Source organism: Panthera tigris, chromosome C2 (genome assembly GCF_018350195.1).
Source record: "Panthera tigris isolate Pti1 chromosome C2, P.tigris_Pti1_mat1.1, whole genome shotgun sequence".
NCBI lineage: Eukaryota > Metazoa > Chordata > Mammalia > Carnivora > Felidae > Panthera > Panthera tigris.
Window position 1 is genome coordinate 41,121,724 of NC_056668.1, and position 27,510 is coordinate 41,149,233.

At 33.7% G+C, this 27,510-nt stretch overlaps 1 protein-coding gene across 1 annotated transcript in view; it reads left to right on the top strand.

Annotated features, from left to right (window-relative positions):
• Positions 1–27,510, top strand: part of EPHA3 (EPH receptor A3) — a 344,884-nt gene that overhangs the window by 11,274 nt on the left and 306,100 nt on the right. The window contains exon 2 of the mRNA XM_042956715.1: positions 738–802. The gene's annotated coding sequence lies outside the window, so the exon portion shown is untranslated. The remainder of the gene's footprint in view (positions 1–737; positions 803–27,510) is intronic.

Genomic DNA, 27,510 nt, shown 5'->3' on the forward strand with positions numbered 1-27,510 from the left:
TTATTAATCTTATTATTCATCAGACTTTTTAATAACTGGTGCAAAGTTCTGAATAAAATCATTAAAGCCTTTGGGTAACAGTGTTTTGTCTAAATAACTAGAGCTTATTCCAGGCAGTGTTATAAAACATAGTATTGTTTTGGCTTCTCCTGAAATTATTAGTTAAGCATTTTGTTTGTTACACAGAGGTAGACAATTTGTATGGTATTAGAAAATACACATGATAGAATCCTCTGCTTCATATTGTACAGAGGCAATATAAAGATGTCGTATCAGACACAAACTGATATTGATTCATCATGGGAGCATATTTAAGAAATTTGTTCATAGTGAAATCATATGTAAAGTTGTCAAAATTAATGGTCTTTGAAGTTATTTTGATACCATGTTAGCATTAATGTTCCTGCTTTGCATTTTTGCTATTTCTTCTTTAAACCTGTAATTATTTTGTCAAAAATTATTATCAATATTTTGAACATTGATCTACCTTTATAAACAAGACAGTTAAAAAAGCCAGAGAAATCTGATTCCTTGACTTTCCCTATGATTGCTTTTATTTTGCCATTTTCTTCTTTTTCTCTCATATTCCTATAACAGAAAGAAAGAGTCATGTGTTTTGAACATGTTAATATTGTTATATCAATAACAACAGACAACTTTAACTTGACAGAGACAAATAGAAATAACTTATTTCTCTTAACTATATTTGTATATTTGTGTTTTTTGTGTTTTTTTAGTCAATCTACTGGATTCAAAAACAATTCAAGGGGAGCTGGGCTGGATCTCTTATCCATCACATGGGGTGAGTTTGGTAAACTATTGAAAGGGAATATCATTCTGTGTGTTGTCTCTTAAAGAATAGAAGGAATTATTGGTATGTTCTCTGAAAGGAACTCCTGTACTTCTGGTGACAAGTTAATTTTATCAGTAGATTCAATACATGGACTAAGACAGCCTGATATTTGTGTACAATGGAACTACTGAAAATTTTGAAGTTTTATTTGTTTCTTCTGAATTTACCAATTGCTTGATGGTGCTAATTAAGCCTTCTGATTATGACTGGCATTATGTAGATGATCTAAATGTGATCATCTAAAATTTTTTTGTGTGATGTGATCAGAATAGGTGAATTGAGAAGACATTTCAGATTTCAAGTAATGTATAAAGCATGTATTTGGAGAACTGCAGAGTTGTAGCCTTAAAAGCCACCTTGGTGACTGTTCCAAGGAGGATATGTTTGTCAACTATATGAACCTTTGATTTGTCTGTTTATTTGTCCTTATTTCTTAATTTCTTCACGTTGCCTTAATGTCTTTGCTTAAAATGTCTGCATCATGTTTGCATCAGCTTAAGACTGGGGAATTTTATTTAGAAAAAAAATTTGGCTACTTTTAAATTTTAAACTCTTCACATACCTTTAGTATTTTGCCAGTGAGACAAAGATCGTTCAAGTGTACGGTATGTTTGTGACCCAAATGTTCCTGATAAGACTTTGTGTGAGAATACTGCTTTGCTTTTCTTTTCTTTTCTTTTCTTTTCTTTTCTTTTTTTTTCTTTCTTTTTGTTTTTCAGAAAAAAAGATCACACACATTTAGAAAATTCTTGTTCTTAGAAAATTGTGTAATAAGTACCTAAATATACCTTGTTTCCAAGTATAGACTGTGGAAAATGCAAAATGCTATTTTGAAATACTTGTGAGAGGAACAAATTTGTGTATTTCTTCTCCTACTCTCATCCTCTTTTCAAAGAGATTATAATTACTTCCACTTTGTATCGGTATTCAGTCTTTAGATTTTTGTGCCTAAACATACTGATTTTTACGGTACTACCAGCTTCTTCTTCACCAGCGGATGTTTTACATCAGGGATACTTCATCTATCTGTCATCTTTGAATCTGCTTCTCTTCCTGGTACACCTTGACATTGACACAATGCCAAAACCTATCACATAATCAGGACTTGGTTAGTTGCTTTGGAGGGGAGAGTATGAAGTAAGCCAGGATTTGGTTTTCCCATAGGTGTAAACGGAATCAAATGATTAGGATAAAAGAACATCCTGGGTAGTTCTGAAGAGTGAATCAAAATTCTGGATTGAGCCGGAAAACTCATTTAAAATTAATCATCCTAAAATCAAGCCTAATTTTAATTCTGATTTTATAAATTTGACTTTTTCATTACTTCATCAGAGCATCTACCCCAAAAACATGCTACCCAAGGATATATGAAAAGCAAAAACCACAGTGACATTTTACTAATAGCTACTTATATATGCTTTAAAAAAGTCAATAAGAAATTAACTCATATTTCAAAGCAACAATCTCATGTTTTCCTTTAAAGAAGGTATAAAGAAAACATATTTCTATATATTAAGAATTTAGGGAGAATACTGTATAAATGAATTCATTTTACCTTGTGAATCTTACAGATTTTGCGATGAAACAAAATTGGCACTTCTACTTCCAGAGATATGTTGGGGGTGGGGAGGAATGTTCTAGAACTCTACTACATAAGGTGTGGGACATGCACCACCCAGCAATATCAATCCCCCAGAGATTCTTAGATATGCAGACCCTCAGGTCCTGCTCCAGACTTTCTGAATCAGAGTCTGCATCTTAATGTGGTCCCCAGGTAGTTGTTGAGCACAATGAATTTAAGAAGTACTACTTGAGGGGCGCTTGGGTGGTTCAGCCGGTTAAGCGACTGAGTCTTGATTTTGGCTCAGGTCATGATCTCATGGTTTTTTAAGGTTAAATAAACTTAAAAAAAAAGAAAAAAAAGAAAAAGGAAAAGAAAAGAAAAAAGAAAAAAGAAAAGAAAAGAAAAGAAAAGAAAAAAGAAAATAAATCACTACTTAGGATAACAGACCTTTTGGCCTTTCCCACCTCTTGCCCAATTTCCTACCTCATTTTTGTCTACAAACATTTATGGTTGGTTTTATCAGTTTCTCCTTTGGCTTACAATTGCCTCAGAGAGGCATCCTCAGGAGCTGGGCCTTTCTCCTCTTTGTTTTCCTGGTGCATCTTCTTAAAGCCTTGCCTTCCCCTTTTCTGATGCACTGACTAGCCTAAAACAGCTGGCCAAGCTTTCCACATTTATCATTAAAACTTGCAGGGAGGGAAAAAAAATATCTCTGCAACAGGTCATGGTATTTATAATACCCCAAGACCCCAAAGCAAAAAAAAATAAAAAGAGGGAGAGATGTGGCGTGGTGCTGTGTAGTGTGTTTTTCCTTTAAACTGTATCCCTGTATTATGTTAACCATAATGTCCATAAGAAAAGAAGTAGCACTAATTTGGAAAATGTTAGGTTAATATTCATTTCTTTCTGGGAAACTGATGAATTTCTTGAGTAAAAGTGCTGCATAGTAAATTAAATTTTGGGAGTTAACATCCTTGCTTTTACAATTGGTTGTGCTTTTAGACTGAATTAATTATTTTTATTGCCTAATCATTGCCATTATCAATATGACAAAAATATATTAATTCTGTATTTGTTTTTAAAGGAAAGTAGATAGTTAAAAGTATTGTGATATCTTTGCTCCAGATTTTCCATATAAAGTGACATGTAATAACTGGAAAAAAATTGAACTTGTTATTGTTTTGATTGCTTAACCCTAATAAAAGCAGTACATATGTTTGTAGGTTAGCTAAAATATAAATGTAAACTTCAGAGAAAAAAATTTGTAACATCATAACATGTTGAATCACTGAAAATCCTGCTTTGTGTGTGTGTAAGAGAGAGAGAGAACACTTAAATTCTACTCTCTTAGTATATTTCAATTATTCAATAAGTGTTCTCAACTATTTTCATCATGTTTTACATGAGATCCCCAGAACCTATCTTACAGTGAAAGTTTGTGCTCTTTTACCTGCTTCTCCCTATATCTCCTACCTCCAGCCCCTGGCACCCACTTTTCTTCTGTTTCTATGTGTATTTTTTTTAATTCCACAAAATAGTGATATCATGCAATATTTGTCTTTCTCTGTCTGGCTTATTTCACTTAGCATAATGCTCTCAAGGTCCATCCATGTTTTTGGAAATACCCGAGAAAATCCTACTCTTTTGATTTAGGGCAATGGTTTTCAGTGTGATGGGGGAGGTGGGTTGGAAAGGAGGCAGTGTTTAGTTTGCCCCATGGAGATATTTGGAAATATCTGGAGATGTTGTTGTCACAACTGGGAAGGCAGGACACTGCTGGCATCTAGTGTGGAAGGTCAAGGGTGCTTTCTAAACTAAAATGAGCAGGGAGGTCTCTCACAGCAAAGAATGATCTGGTGTTCCCTTGTTGAGAAACCCTTTCTTAAGAGATGAATAATGGTGCTCCATCAGGAGCTGTGGTCACCAAAAAGATGCTAGGACACTGCTGGCAACTTCTCTAAATCTCAGCCCTGTTCTCACCTAAATTCAAAATCTTTTGAAGTACAAATTTAAAAAAATGATTATGTTACCAGAGCTATATAAAATTAATATATTTGAGGGAAAGGCCCAAGGGTGGCTCATTCATTGATGTATCTTCTTTCCTATTTCTGTTCTCCCTTTTCCCCAGAGATATATTCATGCATAAAAACTTACAATTAACCTATATAATTTTCTTGGGAGGAGTATTTCTATCTATTTTTAAATGGTGCTTCAAATCTTAGAGGTAAGAAAGTATGGTACTATACCATTAGGCCTAGAAAAAATTCTCTAAATGAGTGTCTGGGAGAAAACTTAATGAGACTTTGGTTTTCTCTATATTAAATTCTTGAAAATAATACTTAAAATTTGTAAACTGAAATTATCAGGGTGTTATTAACATATTTTTTTTAATTTTTCAAAATATAATTTATTGTCAAATTGGCTAACATACAGTGTGTATAGTGTGCTCTTGGTTTTGGGGGTAGATTCCCATGATTCATTGCTTACATACAACACCCATTGCTCAAAATTTATTTTTTAATAAGAGTTTTATTTTTGGCACTAAGTTTGTTCACCTTAGTAAAGCAGATATAACAATTACCTTCTCTTCCTTATAAACTGTGAGTTATAATATATGAATCTTGGGTATAATTATATTCAGAAATTTTATTAAATAATCAGTAGTTTAAATATTCTTTGATTTATAGGGGTGCCTGGGTGGCTCAGTTGATTAAGCCTTTGACTCTTATATCAGCCCAGGTCATGATCTTGTGGTTCCTGAGATCAATCTCCACATCAGGCTCTGTGCTGGGTTTAGAGCCTGCTTGGGATTCTCTTCCTCTCTCTCTGCCCCTCCCCTGATTGCTCTCTCTCTCTCTCTCTGTCTGTCTCTCAAAAATAAACAAACTTAAAAAAAATATTCTTTGATTAGAGGACAATCAACACATGTAAAACCCATGTATATTTTTGGATTACAACTTTGAAAAAGTATTTTGCTTAAATATGACCGTTATTTAAATTGTTTGATTGATTGATAATGCCAATCTATCATATAAGCTTTACTTAGTATATATATCATTATAGAAGAGGGATCAGAGGGAGTTAAAGCTGTATAATTTTCAGTTACAATTATGATGGTATTGATGTGCTTACTAAGTAGTACAAAGGAATTTAGAGCCTCAATTCACTTAATTACAGACTCAAATAAGGGGAAGTGTAGAAAAAGCAGAGTCTGAAATGAGTGATCCATGTATATTTGTCGATGATAGAAAGAAGTCTCAAAATTAGCAAATGTGAATTTTTATTTTCTACCTTCCCCCTTTTCTCAACTTCTTTAAATTTTTTTTTCCTTAAAGATTTCCTTAGACATTTATTGGTGCCTTACCTATGGTAATGGACTTAAATTAAACAACAACAACAAAGCAAAAACAAAATGCTCTTTTGGCAAAGAAACCCTGTTGGTTGCCTACCCGCCATCTGTTTCCTGGCTTTTTCTTGAGAATGGAACACCCATATTGTTTAGGTTTTCACCTTCTGATGTGTTCTTGGAAAGTGGCCTCTCTGCCACTTTGTGGAGAGAACATCTGAGAGCTAATCATGATAATTACAGTAATTTTGTCAGTGATTGGTTTAGGCAAGAGTAAGTAAAGCCAATGAGGCTGGATCAGAATTCTACTGACTTCTGGGGAAGTTATCCTCCTGATAAAAAGAAATGAGGAGAGGCTAAGTACTTTGTGCCCCTGGGCTTGCCCTGTGAAGGCCCAGTGTCCCTGTGTAGAGCAGTTGTGCTTTCCTTATGACCAGAAAAGTGGAACCCAGTGAACACTAGAGAAATTGGCCAGGAGCCCTGACACAACCCTGATTTGTGTAAAAGAATTTTCCTTGTTTAAGTCACTTTTGTTAGTACTTCTCATACTTTCAAAGTAAAGACATTCTGATAGAATACAATGTTTAATTTCCCGATCAAATATCTTAATATCTAGGGGCAACTGGTGGCTCAGTTGCATGAGAATCTAACTCTTGATTTTGGCTCAGGTCATGATCCCAGGGTCCTAGGATTGAGCTCCACATTGGGCTCTGTGCTGAGTGTGGAGCCTGCTTGAGATTCTTTCTCTCCCCCGCTTTGTCCCTCTCCCCTGCTTGCATGCCTGCTCTCTCTCTCTCTCTCTCGTAAATAAATAAAAGCTTAAATATCTTAATTTCTAAATGAAGACTAGGCAATGCATAATTATAATTATGTTATTTTGTTAATTATATCTTATTATTTGGACTTCCCCAAGTTATCTTTTTTTTAGTGTTTTAGTATGATGTCAAAGAAAATATGCAGAGTGGTCAAATAGAATGAGCACATTGTTTAGAATCAGACACTTGTATTTGAAATCTGGCCTTGCCATTTATTGCTGTGTGATCTAATGTAGGACAATTAACCTCCATTAACATTTGTCCTCACTCTTAAAAAAGGAAAAACAATAATTTCTATGTCACAGCACTTTGGAGTAAATGATATTTGAGCAAATAAGGTATTTCTGTGTATCCACCTATGAAAAAATATATATGATAATGCATGTGAAAGAACTATACAAGTATCACTTCTTATTCCTAAGTAAGTTTGATAATTTCACCTTCTAATCTTAAATCTCAGACTATATGTGATATCTTGGATTTGGATTTGGGAGAAGGAAAATTGATAGTATTTCCTGACATTTCTATTCAGTTAAGAGCCCCAAACATTGCCCTTGACATTACATGATTGTTATACCATTGAAGCTGTGCAGTCTAAAGTTTGGATACAATCTTGACACTATATTTTGAATTGAAAGAGTCAAAATGTGGGTGAATGGGTCCAATTATTTTCAATTTTTAAGTGATTAGAATTTCCTCAAAATTTTATTATTTCTCCTTCAGGGAGTACTTCTGATTGTTTTACATGTCACTCTCCTGACATCCCTCCCCCTACCTGCCAGATACCCCCCAGACTAGCATATCAGACTGTTAAGTTAATCTGGTTTGTTCTATGTTGTTTGTCCACAGCTTGAAATTCTACATTAATGCAAATATTTCATTGATACTTGTTTCAGCCAGGAAGGTGAAAACTCTGTGAAACTGATTTCCATCATGAAATTTCCCCTTTTCTTCACATTTTGAGTTCCTGGGTTAGTTGTCCATAAATTAAAATCGCCTGAACAAATGAATAATGAAAGCTTTCCAAAACAAGGAAGGATAACTAAGTTAACACTGATTATGTATTTGTTGAAAAAAAAAGGTTATTTCCAATCGGTTATTTTAAATGGTATCTATTAATGCTTCCACTTCCTTTTTAATGGCATAAATGTAAGTAAAATTATAACTATATGAACACACCTTATGTACTATAAATATATATAGATATATATATATATATGTTTATATTGCATACAATATTATGCTGGTTTTTGTACTAGCAGGTCTATTTAGTTAAGTATATTTAGAAAATACTGTCAGCTTTTGAGTTGGAAGTTAACTGAAAAGAAAACTAGCTAAAGACAGCTCTATATTGAAATTTATCTTGATTGTTGTTTAAGGGTAAAAATCCAGAATCCTGCAGATGAATTCCATTTAACTAAACATAGACATGTTTAGAATTGAATGAATCATACAGAGGAGTGGAAATTATAAAAATACTCTCTGAACAATGCATTGCTTTTCTATTTTCCAGTTTAGTGTAATTTGCCTTCCGTAGTGGAATTATTGCCGTGTGTGAAGTCTGGATTCTAAGTCTTACCTACTGGATTTCTAGCTTTCACTTTGTGAATGGTATCTAAAATGCAGGAAGACTATTTTGACAACTAGGTGTCAACAATAACCACCTGGGATTCCGCCTTTATGAATCACAGTCTAAATTCTGCTTCATATGCTGAGTAGTCAATCCAGGAAAATCAAATTTTTGACACATGTGATATGTGATTCTGGGTCATTTGAATTTTTGTTGCCTACAATGAACGATACTACATACTTTAAATATGTCACTCTCACCTATTGTGCTGACCCTTCGAGGAAGGATGTCTGATTAAATTAGAAAAACATGGCAAAGTTTTACAGTTTTTTTTTTTTTTTCCTAACCTTTTCTTGAAACAAAATGCACCAAAGTAGAAGGGAAAATATGGGTAAGTGTTAGAAATCAGCAAAGATAGAATTTATTCTAGCACCATTCAATTTATAATAATTATGTTACCTTCTATTTGTTTTAATGGAATTTTTATCAGTGCTTTAAGAAAATAGAAACCACTTTCCGTTGCTAATATTATGTATTTCTATGTTCATTCAAGTTATTTTTCTATGTTCATTCAACTTATTGTATATTAAATTTGCTGAAATATGTAAATAGTATACAGCAGACTGAATATCAGTATTTTTATTGCTAAGAAATATCCAGTTCCTATACTATTTTAAAGAGTATACTTAAACACTGCTTTCAATCTTCTAAATTTTCATTTGAATATAAGATATAAAAACAACATATGTACCTTAATGGAAGAGTTTCAGTTCTGTTGTTCCATTAAGCATAAGTCAAGAATTTTGATAGAAATTTATAAAAATTAGTAATTTGCCCAAAGTTATACTTACTTATTTCTATCCTTCTTTTTAAATCCCATGGGTTAATGATGTTGATACTTAGGTTTATTATGCCTGGTAGTTAATTATTTTTGAAAGATTAAAAAAAAGAAATGTTTGCTCTGGAAAGAAATATAGCATGAAACACTTTTTAAATATGTCCTGTATTGCAAATGATAGCTATTGGACCTGAGAACATTTTAAAGGTTATACTATTTACAATACAAGACACTTAATTATTTCTGCAACCTGAACAGCCCATTGATTACCATTTTTTCCTGCTAATAGTGCCAATTTTAATGAATAAAAACCATACTAGTTTCTTAGAGGTTGCTTAAATCATTTATTCCCTTTCCATGAAACGTATGAAGAGAAATATCAAGGGGGCTAGTGTACTGAGTTTTCTGAGTAGCCTACATTTGCAAGTTATTTTCATTCATCTGTTAACAATGTAGTTTGAGAGATGTATGTGTGTGTGTGTGTGTGTGTGTGTGTGTATGTATATATATGTATATATATGTTATATATAAAACTACATAATATAATAATTATAAATATATAGATTGAAATCCTTAGTGTCAAATTTATATACAGTAGTTGTTAGAAATGGAAAATCCTTGGTACCGAACAAGACCTATTTCATTAGAAATCCTGAGGGTTGGGACCCAGGAATCTGCTTTTCACAGACCCTCTGTGTGATTGTGATGCCACTCAAGTTTGGGAATCACTGTACTAGAAAATCATTATCTGCTATAATGAGGCCAGCATTACTTATGAAGATATTTAGTTGCTGCTTGATGCTTTGCTGTAGTTCATTCCAGCCTCTTAATTAATACAGCACTGTTCATGATTCAAGATTAATATAGCTCTGGATGTTTTTAATTTAGGATTTGACAAAAACCATATAGCAAGAGAATACAAGTATTTTACCAGCAACTCGGTGAATTTATTCTTTGCAGTTTGTAACAAGGATTCATTTTAGAATCATCATATTTCTCTCATATAATCAGGGGATTCATTTTTTGAATTGCATGTGTATAGTGTTTATACATCCGGCATCCATTGCTCATGATAAAAGAGATGACATTAAAACCTAAAGACTAGGGGCGCCTGGGTGGCGCAGTTGGTTAAGCGTCCGACCTCAGCCAGGTCACGATCTCGCGGTCCGTGAGTTCGAGCCCCGCGTCAGGCTCTGGGCTGATGCTCGGAGCCTGGAGCCTGTTTCCGATTCTGTGTCTCCCTCTCTCTCTGCCCCTCCCCCGTTCATGCTCTGTCTGTCTCTGTCCCAAAAATAAATAAAAAACGTTGAAAAAAAAATTTAAAAACAAACAAACAAAAAAACCTAAAGACTAGAAAAAGTCATGAATTAAGTGATAGGGAAATTGCAATAAGGAATATGAAAATCCCCTTGAAGAGTTACTAGAATTTAAGGTTGTCTAGGGAACGACTATGGGATGTTCCAAGAAAGTGACAGGGATCAGCTTATAGTGGATTTTATGTGCACACTAAAGACATTATACAACATTCAAAGGCAACATTTTAATCACATGATTATGGGGGATGTTTTAATTGAAGAACATACAAGAGTCAAAAAAAACCAGGAAAGCACTGTGAAAGTTCCCATGGTAGGTTGATTAGGAACCTAGTATCTGCTTATATGTGTTTGGTTATATAGCTTAGTGATTTGGCATAAGGTTGAATTTTTACTATTGTACTAACACTCCAAGAAAGGATATTGTAAAAAATAAATTTTTATTAGTGAATTATTTTTATAATAAAAGCATAAAACAAAGAGAACCCAAATTTGGAGAATTGAGTTGTAAGACCTTTGGAGGACTCAGTAGAAATGAAAATTATCTAGTAAACTAAGGAAGACAAAGCAAAGGAAGAAAAAGGGAGAGCATAAGATACTCTAATGGTAAGAGTAATTAAATTTCTCTTCCCTGTGACGATATCAGTCTATGTTTTTTGGGGGCACCTGAGGTTAATGATGTTAAACTTTAGAAAAATGTAAATGGTGACCTCCCTTCTCAATGTGAAGTCACAAAACTATAGACCCAGTAACTAGAGAGATTCAGCCAGTGCAGGAAGAGGGAAGAGATGCAATGTGGTGGTTTTAAAGAACTTTAACTCCCAGTCTGCACTTGGATGTTTATTCCATGCCATGAAATCCCAAGAAAGCTGGTAGTCATAAACTTTATGGATTTACTCAAAGTCTTCAGTAGGGATTAAAGCTTCTGAGTGGTATGAATCAGTCTTGTAAACTCTCCTTGCTCAGAATTTCCCTAGATCCATTTGTCATTTGTACCCTTAATGTTGGATGCATGTGATAGGTGGCCATTTTTTATGTAGAATTAATGATATCGCTTTGACTTCAATTTTGCTGTCTTCATGAGTGTTGGAAAAGCAATAAACAACAATGTCATCATAAGCCACAAGAAAAGAACTCTGTGGAATTTTGTGAAAATGTTTATTAATAGGGCTGCTGCACTTATTATTAAGGGTAGCAAAATCTAATCTTATTTGGAGCAGTAGAATATATTCAAGTTGCTAATCAATTTTAGAGGTAGTAATGGCTTTAGAAACCATCTAGTACAATTCTCCAGTGAATGTTGACAAGCAGCTCCACCTCTGGGAGTGTTAGTGACTTGACCGAGGTCATTTCATTGCTTTCTGGGTCTGAATTCATGCTTTTTTCATTATTCTCCTCTGTCTTACTCTGGATAGTACCAATGAATATTTTGAATTCCATGGTTTACTACTTAACAGATTGGAAACCATAAAATTTCAGAACTATTTTGTCTGAGTGTCTTACAGCACCCGAAATAATCACCACATCTTGGGATACGTCACTCAACATAGAGCTACTTTTCTCAGCAGCTGAAAAATGCTGATCTTTCATAAGACCAAGAGGAAAATTGGGTTGCATAGGATTATTATTAGCTCTCTGTTCCTGTATACATATACCCCCCTCCCCAAATCATAGCTGGATATATGACCCAGGGACTGAGATGTCAATGAATGACTAAGGATTTTTAACTTATTCTCTGACAACTAGAAATTGATTTTAGTTTTGATTCAAATATGAATCTGAATTTACTTGCATTGAAAGGGTGTTTTTAATTGTTAGCTTGTAACCAAAGCAAATCTCCTATAATTTCAGTTTTCATAAGAACCAATGAATGTTTTGAGATATTAAAAAAAATTAGTACATAATCTTAATGTGACTAGTTTTAAAACAAGGGGTAGATATGTTATCTTCTAGCCAGTAAATCATGTTCAAGCTTTAAAATGTTTCTAAATGGTTAAATTTATTTTTTTTTGTATTCTGCATTACTAAAATAGTAATTTTTAGTTGTATACAATTTAGTTGTATACAATTTTTTATTGTATACTTTTTCTAAAAATATATGGTACTCTCATGTAGTTTTCCAAATGGTTTGATGAGTAAAAATTAGATTAACAAGTTAGTTCTTGAACAAAATTTGGAATCTAAAATATAAAAATTGACCCAGGAGTTTTATAATCCAAGAAATATTTTGTAGTGAAATTTACCATAAATTGGTTATTAAACTACTAAAATAACTACTTTTTCTCTTCCGAAATAAATTACCCCAATTAAAAAAAATCCCAGTAGTGGTAAACATTTTGGGGGAAAACTAAAGGTGGTAGCATTGTTTCAGAAAGGAAAATATATGGGATGTTCTTAGTTTCCAGAATTTTTGAATTCTCAATAGTTTATACAGTATAAAAGGAGTTTGTAAAATCTTTAGTATATTGACATTTATTCATCATGTTGTTTAATAACTGCTTGATCTGCTACTGTCTGCTAAGCACTATCATATGGAATGGGGATGAAATCATTACCAATAGCTAATATTTCTACAATGTTCTATATTCTGTTAGCCTGCTTTCCATATATCAGCTCATTTAATTGTTACAACAATCATATGAAATTTTACTTTCATTTTATAGAAGAATAAAGAAGTCCCAAAGAATTTACTTATTTATTTTTTTAAATTTTTATTATTATTATTTTTAATGTTTATTTTTGAGACAGAGAGAGACAGAGCATGAATGGGGGAGGGTCAGAGAGAGGGAGACACAGAATCCGAAACAGGCTCCAGGCTCTGAGCTGTCAGCACAGAGCCCGACGCGGGGCTCGAACTCACAGACCGCAAGATCATGACCTGAGCCGAAGTCGGCTGTCTAACCAACTGAGCTACCCAGGCGCCCCTGGAAGTCCCAAAGAATTTAAATAACTCAAACAAGATCAGACACCCAATAATTGTGTCAGAAATGGAAATTGGTCAGACTCCTTACACTGCATATATCACCCCACCTCTCTACTGCCTGTTTTAAGAGAAGTAAGGAAGATATTTCTTGGCGAAGCTTAAAGTTTGGTGCAAGACACCAGTCCATGAACTGGCAATTACAATACAAAGAAAATCATCAATTGAGATACATAGTAGGTACAATATCACACCGTATGTATCATCAGTTCTGCTTGGCATGAGTCAAGGAAAATTATTTTGAAGACGTTTTTAAGCTTTAAAGATCAATAAGAATTTACCAGGTATATGTGACTGGGCAACACACACACGTGAAGCACAGACTATAAAACAGCATTGTATGTTGATCAAAAAACAGCCCATGTCAGCTGGAAGTAAGCTATAGAGAGAGTAAGGTGATAATGTGTAAAGGAAAAATAAGAGAAAGTTAGAATTTCCACCTGTATTATGAAGAGCTCATATAGCATGCCAAAGGGTTTAGATTCTCTTAATAGAAAATTGTTAGGCAGTCTTAGAATGAGGAAGTTTACTCGGTGCACTAGAGGTACAAAGAAGAGTTGGTTTCTAGGGTCATCTGAGAAAGATACCTAGCAGGGCACAGAAAGATACCTACTGGCTCAATGTCTGTTTTATAAGAAATGATGCCACCTGGACATAGGCAGAAAGAAGATGAAGGATTCAAAGATAATTTCTGATATTATGGGTGATTAATGATGACTTATGTGTATCTTAGTTTCCCCTAGATGAAAATTTCTTGGATTTTCAAGTGCCTCTGGATCAACTACAGGGACCACCTCTATAGTTACAGATTGCATTGCTCATGATGCCAGTCCAAGGGCCACACTTTGAGAATCAGTATCCTAGATCAATGTTAAAGGATTTCCCTGAAAATAAATTAGAGTAGTTTGGTTTTATGAAACTTAAAGGATAGAAATTAAATGAATTTAAAAGGAGAGAGGTGATCTGTTCTTTTTAATAGTTTCTTTTTAACATTTTAAAATTTATTTTTGAGAGACAAAGACAGAGCGCAAGCAGGGGAGGGGCAGAGAGAGAGGGCACAGTCTGAAGCAGGCTCCAGGCTCTGAGCTGTCAGCACAGAACCCAGTGCAGGGCTTGAACCCACAGCCGTGAGATCATGACCTGAGCTGAAATCTGACACTAACCAACTGAGCCACCCAGGTTCCCCAAATGATCAATTAAGATTGAGAATCATTTTTTAAATACCTTGTTATTGGCACATATATACGGGTATAAACATGTATATTTATTTTCATGTGTGTATATGCACACACATACATGTCTGTATTTATGGTAGTATCATTACATAACCAAGGGTATCTATATGCTATTCTAGCATTTGAAATTCTATATCACTGCCTCAATATTTCCTGAATTACAGAGAAACATAGAAGCTATAAAGACTAATTTTTCAAATAGATGGCCATGGGCAGTTGCAGGAGGTAATATAATATACTTTTAAATTTTTGACAAATCCCCCTATGGGTATTTTGGTAGTAGAAGGTACTTAGAAACAAAAAGTAAAAATTTTATCCCAATATTAATTTTATATTATGTAGTATTTATAATACGAAATAGCTAATTTCTTAAGAAATGTTGTAAAATAGACTCATGATATGTGATAAAGAATAATTAGAAAATAAAAGATGAAATTTTAAATGGAATTTTAAACAATTGACAACCTTAGGAAATGTTCACCGGTTAACTTTTCTCTTAGTATTTAATTTCCCTTTGAAAAACAATTCCTTTAACATCTGATTAGATGTAATATTTGTAGAATGTATGATTCTCAACAGAGACATAGGTAGGTGTTATACAGCAATATTTAAACAGGAGAGGAATAATTCCTTAACCTGTTATAGAAGCAGGCAGTCATTTCATAGGAAATGAGTATAAACAAAAAGAAAATGAAATATCTCGAAGCCCTTATAAGCAGATGAACTAATTCTTTGTTTTTAAGTTTATTCATTTATTTTGAGAGAGAGAGAGAGGGAAGGAGGGAGAGAGAGATGTGCATGTGTAAGCTGGCAAGGGGCAGAGAGAGAGGAAGAGAAAGAGAATCCCAAGCAGGCTCTGCACTCAGCATGGAGTGCAGCACAAGGCTTGATACCAACCGTGAGATCATGATCTGAGCCCAGAAACCAAGAGTCAGACACTTAACAGACTGAGCTACCCAGGCACCCTGCAAATGAACTAATTCTTTTTTTTTTAATTAAAAAAAATTTTAATGTTTATTTATGAGAGAGAGAGAGAGAGGGAGAAAGAGAGAGGATTATTGTGAACAAGGGAAGGTCAGAGAGGGAGACGCAGAATCCAAAGCAGGCTCCAGGCTCTGAGCTGTCAGCACAGAGCTCGATGCGGGGCTAGAACCCACACACCACAAGATCATGCATGACCTGAGCCAAAGTCAGATGCTTAACCGACTGAGCCACCCAGGCGCCCCTCAAATGAACTACTTCTTGTGACCTTGGGCTAATTTTTTTTTAAGTCTCATGAGTATTTTCATTCATTTTATCGAAAAATTTTTTGAATAGAGAGATGTTTTAATGTTTTGATTATTACATTTTAATTAAAAATTTAAATTAATGTTAATTGTACGTGTGTTTGGAATACGTACTCAGTAAACATACATAGGTCTGAATTGTCACCTTGGAAGATTAGGATGTACATCTCTCATGAAATACCATGACCAACATGTACCAAAGAAGGATTTTCTTTTAATGTAAGGACAATGATGTCTAAATTTTATATAACTGTATTTACATAACTGTAAATCAGTTGGGGTTTAGTGTAGTGATTCAAACCACAGATCCATCAAACCTTTCAATAACTTCACCTGGTAGAGATTCATTTTATGCCTTTTCAAAAAAGGACATAGACCTAACAGTGCTAAGTAAAGATTATATTCAAAAATATAATTAATTGATTGAATGGTTAACCATCTGTAACATGTTTAAGAATAGGATGGGGAAATCTCTTTGACCTTTGAGCAAATTAGTAGATGTTTTTATATGAAAAAAATTCTAAATGTTACTTAGAGAGTATTTCATAAAATATAACTAATTAAAAAAAAAACTTGGCTTACAAAAGGAGCCATAACATATTTAGCAAAATATTTAAATACTGAATTCCATAGGATATCTACATAGTTTGGAAGAGAAAAATATCATTGCGTTTAATGAGACCAGATCCTCTTTGCTTTTTCTAGTTTGCTTTTCGTCTTTGTTTTGAAATATGTACTGTAGCCTCTCTATGAGGAAGACAAAGTTAAATAAAAAGCTGTCATTTTAATTAATACAACACAAGCTGTACTACTAAGTGGCTTCAGAAGATCTGTTGTCATTTGATTCTAGGTAATTGAGAATCAGTCATTGAATATGTATAAGCACCTCTTCCTCTAGACATTTTAGAGTGAAAAGAGAGTCAGAAACCATCTCTGCTCACAAGGAGTTTTTGGTATAGTCATGTGATTGTCTCATTCTTTTACATCCAGCTTTCAGAGCCAAAGATGAATGTGGTCTATAGTAGTTGGACATTTAGTTCTGGCTGTTGATTATTTCATGATTATGTGTGATGCTGGTTTTAAAAAGTTTATTTTGAAGAAATGATTTTGGATTTATAGAAAAGTGGCAAAGAGAATACAGATGGTTCCCATATAATCAAACCAGTTTCCCCTAATGCTAAGATCTTATATAAGCATGGTATACTTGTTAAAACGAAGTCATTCACATTGGTATATTACTATTAACTAAACTACAGATTTTATTCAGATTTCACTAGTTTTTCTTCTTCTGTTCCAAGAAGTAAGAAAATTGTCCCCATCAATTTCTATTCAGTAATACATTTTATACCACATACAATATAATTGTCATCAACTTAAGATTAATAGACTTTATTTCTTAGAGAAGTTTTAGGTTTACATGAAAGTTGCACCTGAGAGTTCAGAGTCTACATATACTCTCCCCCTTCCCAGTTTCCTCTATAACTAATGTCTTCTATTACTGTAGTATGTTGGTTAAAAATGATGAAACAATATTGAAACATTATTTTAACTAAAAAACATAGTTTATATTAGATTGTACACTTTGTATTCTACAATTCTCTAGGTTTTACCAAATATGTAATGTATGTGTCTACCATTTCAGTATCATACAGAACAGTTTCACGGCCCTAAAAATCCCATGCTCCATCTGTTCATCCCTTGCCTCCTCTTGGGGCATTTTTTTTTTTTTTTTTTTTTTTTTGCTATCTCTGTGGTTTCACCTTTTCCAGAAAGTCATATAGCTGGAATCATATTTTATCTATCTTTTCAGACTGGTGTCATTCACTTAGCAATATGCATTTAAGGTTCCTCTGGTTATGATGCTATTTTGCATTTGCATTTAAAACTTCTAGTTTTAAACATGGCCCTTTTGCATTCTGAATTTACCAAACAAGTCTTTGTTCGTGTTCTATTTCCATTTTATGCTTATTGAGGACTGTATTTTTGAATCTGGTTTTCTTTTATAATTCTTGATCTGAAGTAATAAAAAACCTTTGAATGCAATTTACTTAGGAAATATCTGAACCTATCAAGATATTCATTTCTTTGCATATTATCACTTGTAAGATAACACAATTATTTCTCTTACATTTATTGTTACTTTTACAATACCATTCATCATTTGTTTTTGGTCAAATGGACTCTCAAATATTGTTATTTCCTCATTTTCCAAACACTTTGTGTCTGCAGTGACATGAATTGTAATTATTTATACTTCTCAATTTCTAAGGCTAATTATTAGGCAATTTAATGAGAGGTGAGGAAAAAAAGTCAGAATAGGCACAATCTACCAACTGAAGTATAACAGTTGGTTGGCTGATTTTATGATTTATTTTGTATGATTTAAAACAAGTTAGGGAGTAGCCATCATATCATTTTTGTACTGTCAATAGCAGGTATTTGATAATGCCACAGGATTTGATAGAACATCTAAGAAGACAAACACAAAATTAAATCTACCTTCATATAGACATTTCTTTTCCTTCACTAAAGAAAAATAGATTCTTATAAAGAACTTTTTCTTCCTGATGATTTATTTGAGAAGGAGAGAGAGGAGGAGGGATAGGGAGAGGACTAGAAAATTGGTATTTTTTGCTTACAATCAGTGTTCTTAAATTTTTGCTCTAAATGAATTTGCTTTATTTTCTTTAAATCAAATGTGTTAGAAGTGCTTTATTTTAGTCAATTCTGTGTATACACACATGCAGGGGGAAACAGACACACAGAGACCCATGAAACCTCTTTTTCTTACATAGATTCTTCAGCTAAACATATAAAAGCTTTGTTTATTTTTTATAATAATACCCATTATATAAACATTCTTAATAAAACCATTCTCTTATGTGGACATAGCCAATTTTCAGGTGGATATGTTCTGTGAGTTAAACCAATTCTTATCCAGATTATTTAAAATAATGTAGAATGGGGGCAGCGGGTAGTTAAACATCTGACTCAGGTTTTGGCCCAGGTCATGATCTCACGGTTTCCTGAGTTCGGGCTCCATGTTAATCTCTGCGCTGACAGTGCGAAGTCTGTTTGGGATTCTCTCTCTCCCTCTGTCTCTGCCCCTCTCCTGCACATGGCTGTCTCTGTCTCTCTCAAAATAAATAAACTTAAAAAAATAAGGTAATGTAGAATGATCTTTTTTTGTATAAAGGTTCAGAAGATACTGTGACTTTTTCTTTATGAATTGGCCTGAATGTATGATATTCAATACTTTACATCCTCTTCACTGAATAAGTTGATCTAAGTACCTCAAATTTTAAAAGTCTACTCTTCCTTCTGTATTATCTATCTTAGATAATGCATTAAATATCCACTTAGTCACTTGATGTAAAAGACCTTTGAATCAATTCTGATTTGTTGTTTCTTTTTATCCATATTCAATTATTCACTACTTCCTAAGGATTCTTTCTTTAATATGTGTAGAATCAATTTTTTTTCTCCATCTTAACTTGCTAGGTTTCAGGCCAGCAACCATAACTGAAGAAGGCACCTGTGTGTAAAAAGAACTTTGGCTTAAATAATAAATAAATTAAATTAAAGAAATCACTAAATGAAGAAGAAGAATAATCAAAATAATAAAACAAAAAAGATGCAGTGTCAAAAATGAAACAGATGCTATTTCTGAAAATTGAATACTTCTATTGAGCCTAACCTTATGATTGATCCTCACCCGTGAGGACCTTTTCCTAAGAAGTGTAACATGGGGCAGAAAAGGATGCTGGTATAAACATAAAGATAATGACTACTGACTAATAGTTGAAATTGTGAAATGACTCACATATTAGCAAAGAAGAAATTTAATAAAAGTCAGCTTGGGGCGCTTGCGTGGCTCAACGGGTTGAACGTCCGACTTGGGCTCAGGTGATGATCTCAGGTTCCTGAGTTTGAACGCTGCATCAGGTAGCTATCAGGGCATAGCCTGCTTGGATCCTCTGTCTCCCTCTCTGTCTGCCCCTCCCTGCTCATGCTCTCTGTCTCAAAAATAAATAAACATTAAAAAAATCAGTCAGCTCATTTGACAATACCATGCGGTGGTTGGTAAAAAAAAAAAAAAAAAAAAAAAAAAGGAGGAAACCAAAATAGGAAAGTGTGTGTGTGTACTCGTATGGGTGTGTGTGTATTAATTATTGGAAAACTAAAATATACGTTAAAAGGAAAATATGGTTATATAATAAAGTTGATTAAAATATTACAATAAAGAATAAGAGTATTCAAGTATATTTGTTTTTTTTCTGTGTCTAAAAACGATAGGATTAGTAGCTATGGATTTACTGTTTTACAGGAAAAACTTCTCTTTCTCTCCCTCCCTTTCTGTCTCTCCCCCCCTCTTTTTTTTACTTCGTTTGTAATTTTTATTGATAAGCAGAGAAGACAGGAAGTGCTAAGTAAATTTTATTTAAGAGCACATGAAAAGGACTTATGAATAAATTAGATGGTATGACCATCAGAAGTTACACAAAATGTTTTCATCTTTCACGGAACAGAAGCCCAAACTGAATTTAAATTTAGTTTTCTCTTTCTTATTTTTAAAGGTCGAAAAAAGGTCAGAAAAAAATTAATGCTTTTTAAGTTGGGGACAACCTGTGTTTTAAAAAACTACATGTAACTTTTAGGACAGTAAAACAAAATGACTCTCTTAGAACATCATTAGGGATTACTTTACTCTGATATTGATTTTTTAACCTACCGATCTCAGGAAAGTTCTGTTTGTCATTTCACTTATAGAAATAGTCAGTTGGTGGATACATCTGAGTTATTTTCAATTTTCAATTCATGTCACTTGCACTTCCATCGGGAAAGGAAGAGAAGAAATTACTGGTTTTCACAGAAACTACCTAAATTAGGTATTTGCAAGTAGAAACTAAAGTTTAGTTGAAGTCACATTATGAAATAATTGTGAAAGTGCACATCAAAAATAGGACCTAAAAGTACTGAGGCCCAAGGAGCCACAATGACATAATGCAAAATTCGATACCAGCACATAATGGTCAAGGGATCCTAGGCCTTTAAAAGGGATACAGAAATTGCAGTGAAGTCCATAGTACCTCAGGAGTCTATTGAAATAGAGAATAATACCATGTCAGAATAATCGTAAAATCTTCTATAATTTGGTGGACTTTGTGGAGTATTGGTTTCTTCCTGAAACCAGGTGTGTCTGACTTGATTTTACAGATACAGACTAAAGCTTGTATTAGGTTTTGCCTTTGAAAATTATTTATTTATTCTATAAATATTTACCAAAACCACTGTATTTACTGATGCAGTGCTAGACATTTAAAACATTTTTAAAGTTTATTTTTGAGAGAGAGAGAGAGTGACAGAGCGTGAGTGGGGGAGGGGCAGAGGGAGGGAGACACAATCCAAAGCAGGCTCCAGGCTCTGACCTGTCAGCACAGAGCTCAACACAGGCCATGAACTGAGCCAAAGTCGACGCTTAACTGACTGAGTCACCCAGGCGCCCCAATGCACTTTAATTATTAGACACTTTAATCAATTTTTAACAAATGTGTCACTCTAATACAATAAAAAATAATAGGTAATACTGTAATGGAAAAGTTTTATGGGAAATCTGTACTATCTGCTTAATATTCTGCAAACCCTGACTGCTCTCAAAATGAAGAAATACTTTTTAAAACTATCAGTAAATCTTTAACAAACATTTCATTCAGTGATTCACAATTTTACCATTCGATATGACATATTATAAAAATATAAAATAATAATGTAGGATTCTGATGTAATCTGTGATGGTAAAGGCAGAATTTTGTAATACATAATAAGCAGTGATACTATTTTTGAAATAAAAAAAAAGAACCAAGTTAATACACTTTAAATGCAAAAGAGTTTACTGGGATGTCCATATGTGATAGAAAAAGGAAGGGTGATTGCTATTAATTAATAGGAGATTTTTAGGTGGATTTTTCTGTCCTCCTCTCAGCCCTTATAACAAAGGGATAAAATTTGTAATAGAATTCACAAGGCATCAAAATATATTCCTGTCTACAAGTAGCAGCTTGTTCTTAGGTTTTACTACAACTTACCATAGGCAATAGATCTTTCAAAGGTTCTGTTGCTGTATAACCATTTTCTTGTATCTCTGACTCTCTGCTCAATGACACTGTTGGCACAGAAAAGGATATGATTCTTAGAAGATATTGGTTGCAAAGCAATGTCCTCATGATTAATTAAGCACATGTTATGTCAAATTATGTCTAATTACACAAAGTACAGTGCAGATACAAAAGTCAAAGTAGTAACAAGTAACTAGACTTCCATGGGGTATAGTTGAATTCAAATCCTTTGAATTTTGAACAATATTGAAATCATCTCTGGTCTTCAAGAAATTTTGACGGTAAAATTTGACAGGTATTTTTAGTATATATGTCACTTGTTTATATTTTATATGTATAGATAGATAAAATGTACGTTAAATACTGAAAAAAGGAAACTTTAAAAAAGGCTAAAACATATATGAATAGCAGGGGCCTTTGTGTCTCATTTTGGAAATCTCATAGTGTAGACAATAGATGTCTTCCTTCATTTTCTGACCAATGGTCATTTCCACATTTTGAAAATCCACGTAACTTCCCTAAATGCAAATACACACCTTTAGGAAAACTTCAAAATACTGATAACAGATCAACAAAATTCTATGTGACTGAAATGTTTGCTAGATATCAACTTGAAGTTAATATGTATTAGTTTTTTTATATGATTCATTACTTACCCCATAAAAAAGTGACAGATTGATAATGCATATATCCATTGGACACTCATAAGTTTGACATTTTGAATCTGAGAGTTGATTTATAAATTTGTACAAATTCTACCATCTTAAATAAAAAAGGCCTACCACCTTTTTCCTGTGTTATGCTAAGCAGTAAACCCTGTGGCCAAAGACATGCTCAATGCTTTAACTTTGTTTCAAATTTTTTTTTTAATGTTTATTTATTTTTGAGAGACAGAGAGACAGAGCACAAGTCGGGGAGGGGCAGAGCGAGGAGGAGACACAGAATCCAAAGTAGGCTGCAGGCTCTGAGCCATCAGCACAGAGCCCTATGCGGGCTCGAACTCACAGACCGGGAGATCATGACCTGAGCTGAAGTCAGACACTCAACCGACTGAGCCACACAGGCGCCCCTCTTTTAACTTTGTTAATGAAGGAAATTTTATGAACAAATTAAGTACTGTAAGAGGAATGGGGTGACTGATGATTCATAAAAAGAGCAGAGAGATAGTCATCATGGCCGGATTGCGTGACACTGAAAATCCTTTGTGTCTAATCGCCTACTCCGAGTCCTTTCTGCTAATGATAAGAATCCCTATTTTATTCAGGCTGACTCTGTGTCCTGCTAACGGAATACATCTTCTGGCTTCTATAAAATCAAAGTGTGTCTGTATGACACAGTGTCAACCCATGTGATGTAAGCATTGGGGCAATGACTGGCACTAAACATGCATCTTGTGACATTAGGATGAGAGCCACATACCGGGGGCAGTGTAGTGAGGAGCTAGGAGGAGCTGGATCGCTGGTTTCAGGGTGCTGCCCTAGCAGATAGAAGCTGCCTACTTCTAAACTCTTCATGTGAAAAAATTAGACCTTGTTTACTAGTGAAGATTTTCCAGTTTCTCTCACTACCGGTAGAATAGAATTCCTAACTAATATAAAAATCATATTTTAGTAAAACCTAATATAAGTTGAGCACGAGTATATATATATCAATATGCACATTCTGCATTCTGTGTATAAACATGATATTATAAATAATAGAAGTTAAATAAAACATAGAAATTAAATATTCATGAAATATACAAATCTATTTTATAGTCTTATATACCCTGAAGCCCAAGAAAAAAACCCTTCTTCCAAATTCTCTTTGTAGTGATCCATCCACATTTACTTTTAAAAATAATAAGATGCTGACAGTTATGTTTTTGCTCTTAATATCAAAGCTATCCCATGGTAAAGATATTAAAAATTTAATCTTATTTAAAGGGAATTTTTCATTTGAAAAAGACTTCTAGCCCACCTTGAGATTGTAAAGTGGATTTGTTTACATTATTTCGTATACGTTCCTGGGTATTTTAATTCATATTTCTCTGGATCACAAAAGTAACCATCATCATTACGGTGTCCATATTAACTTGTATCCATGTGTTCTCTGTTTATCTGATTACAGTTCTCAATCCTATCTCTAGATCAATGAATAATCAGAGGCAACACAATGTACATAAGTCACCTATACGTTAGAATTAACAAAATACTCTAGTTGTCTACTTCCAGTAAACCTAAAACAGCCTCCTCATGCTGTTTCTTATTATGATTAAAGGCTCTCAGAGACTGCACAGATCCTTCTCCTCCACCCCCAACCTCCTTTCACATATGGAAGTTTTAACTTAGGGTCAGGACCATTCAAGATGTCTAGGTGATTTTACTCATCTGTTTCTATGAATAATTCTCAGGACCTAAAGTGTTCATACTGTTAAACATTTTAGGGAGGACTAATGGAATACATACTATTACATATTAAAAAATGCTAGAATTCACAGTATTATTTTTTCATTTATTGTTCCAACCTCAGAAACTTAATTTTCTAAAAGAATGTGCTTACATTTCCTATCTAGTAAAAAAAAATTTTTTTTTTTGCAGAACGAAAAAATAGTATAGTGCAGAATGAAACCATTTTTATGATTATAGGAATACATTTCTACAAAAGTGGATGTGAAAAATCACAAAGCAATTGCTAGTATATTTCTAGATGAAAGAGGAAATGTAAGCCTATATATGCTGACAGTAGTTTGAAAAGATTCATTAGGAGCTAGTAATAAATTCCAACATTTTTGATTACCAATTTGCTGGGTAAGTTTAGAACAAGTCTCTCAAAATTAAGTTTTTTGTACTATCTGTAAATTTATCTAATTATGATATTGTCTGTTTTTACAAATATTATGTGTATGTTTATAAATTATCATAGTTGAGTGGAGAAAAATTCTACTATAAATGATTACAATAATGTGTATTTAAATAAGCATAATTGTAATGAGCACCATACTGTATGTTGATTGCTAATTGGCCTATGTCAATAATCAAAGCCATAGATGTTTAGAAACTGAAAAGCGCTGTATGAACTGGGGTGGTTAGGGGAAGAGAGCCTCAGCCTGAAGTTCAGCTTTTCCTTGAAGGGTGTGTGTAAGTCCGTGAGATGATGTGTTGCAAATTCACTTCACTGAACTCATGAGTTGCCTGTTCTGCCTTTTCTTTCCGCGCCCCCGCCCACCCCATCAGTGGCTCCATTTACTTTGCTGTTGCCTTTTTGTTTCCAGACTTCTCCAACATACAGATTTATATATTCAACTTTCTTCTTAACATCATCTCAAATTAAACTTATTAAAAACAGATTTCCTCTTTTCCTACGTATCTGACTCACAAAATGTACTTCTCCTGTAGTCTTCCTCCTATTAGTTCATGGCCACTTTATTGTTCTGGGTGGTCAGGCGAAAAAATGTGGAGTCAATGCTGACTCTTCTTTTTTTTACATTTCACTTGTAATGGTGGTAAATCTTGTTGGCTTTCCTTTCAAAATATATTAAGAGTATAATCATTTCTTGCCTCCTTTGCTGCTACCACCCTAGCCAGGACACCACCATCTTTTTTTTTTTTTTTGCTTGGATGATGTATAAGTTGGACTTCCTGCTTCTGCCTTTGTCCCATTACAGTTGAGGGTCAATTTCTGACAAAGAGTAATCCTACTAAAATGTCAAGTCTACCATGTCACTGGTTTCTCCCAACTCGGCAGTGGTTTTCCAACCCACTCAGAAAGCCAAAGCCCTCAAAATTATTTACAAGACGCATTGTATATGTATATAGATACATATACATATACATATACATATACATATACATATACATATACATATACATATACATATACATATATATGTGTAATATATATATGTATATATATATGCATATATATATATATATTATACATATATATATATATATACACACACTACATCTTCTGTATCCATTCATCCATCGATGGACATTTGGGTTCTTTCCAAACTTTGGCTATTGTGGATGGAACTGGAGGGTATTATGCTAAGTGAAATTAGTCAGTCAGAGAAAGACAAAAATCCTATGACTTTGCTCATATGAGGACTTTAAGAGACAAAACAGATGAACATAAGGGAAGGGAAACAGAAATAATATAAAAGCAGGGAGGGGGACAAAACAGAAGAGACTCATAAATATGGAGAACAAACTGAGGGTTCCTGGAGGGGTTGTGGGAGGGGGGATGGGCTAAATGGGTAAGGGGCACTAAGGAATCTACTCCTGAAATCATTGTTGCACTATATGCTAACTAATTTGGATGCAAATTAAAAAAAAATAAAAAATAAAATTAAAAAAAATTATTTACAGGGCCCAGATGATTCTCCCTCCAGTGGTATCAATGATCTTATCTTCTCCCCTTCCTCATGCTGCTCCATCCTGGCTTGTCCCTGTGGTGACCTTGAGCAAGTCAGGTCTGCTTTTATCTCTGAAGTATCAGCACTTACTCATCTCTCTACCTGCAAACGAAGCCCATCCAGGAGGCTCCCCCTCTCATATTCTTCATTTCTTCTCCCTTCAAATGCCAATCTCTCAGTAAGGCTTCCTTGATCACTCTATTTTAAATTTCATTTCTTCCCTCCCCCAAAACTCCCTGGGGCACTTCCTACTTTTATCATCTCTATAACACATATCACTTTCTAACATTTTTTATAGGATATTTTATTATTATTATTATTATTATTATTATTATTATTTCTCCTTCCCTTAGACAGTAGGGCAGGCATTTTATGGCCCTTTTGTTTTTCAGTTTATTTCAAGCAGCTGGACAAGCCCCGATACAAGATGAGCACTCAACAAATATTTGTTGAATGCTTCAATAAATTAATAAATGTAGAAAATAGTATCTTCTGCAGAAAATTATTAGTATCAATAGACTATGTGTGCTTATGTAATGCTAACAGAGATGTGTAAATAGAGTATATAAAATCATAATCTTTTTAATTTTGAAAATACTGATTTGGGCCCTAGTTTCTGAAATTGCTTTATATAATGGATGGCTATAATGACAAATATTTTAAATCCCTGACTAAGCAAGGGTTAATTTTATAAATCCTGCCAAAAAAAAAAATCAATCATTTGTTGGCCATTTTGTAAACACTTGTCTGTAATTGGTTGATTGGTCAAATGACTGAAGAATGTAATACAAAGTTTTCAGAATCAAATAGATGATGCTTTAAAAAGAATGGAGCTTTAAAAAAATCAATATTTTATTTGAGACATTAGGCAGTTATCCATGTATTTCATTCAAAGATAAATGACATACTCAGTAGGCCAACTTCTTTAAGCCACACTAAAGTGTCTAGGAGCATTTATAAAATCATTGTTAAAGTGGAACAATCATAAATATAAAATGTGATCAATTTGTTTATCCACAATCCATTGACAAGAGTTGATATATAATCTTTAAATCCTAGATAACTACAGAATAATTGTATTATATTTTCAGCTTCACTTTATTGAACTAAGAGGACCAACCATCACATAAAGTCTTTCATAAATTATAGTCTTCTCTGCTTTTTAGTAATACCTTTACCCAGAAAGCTACATATG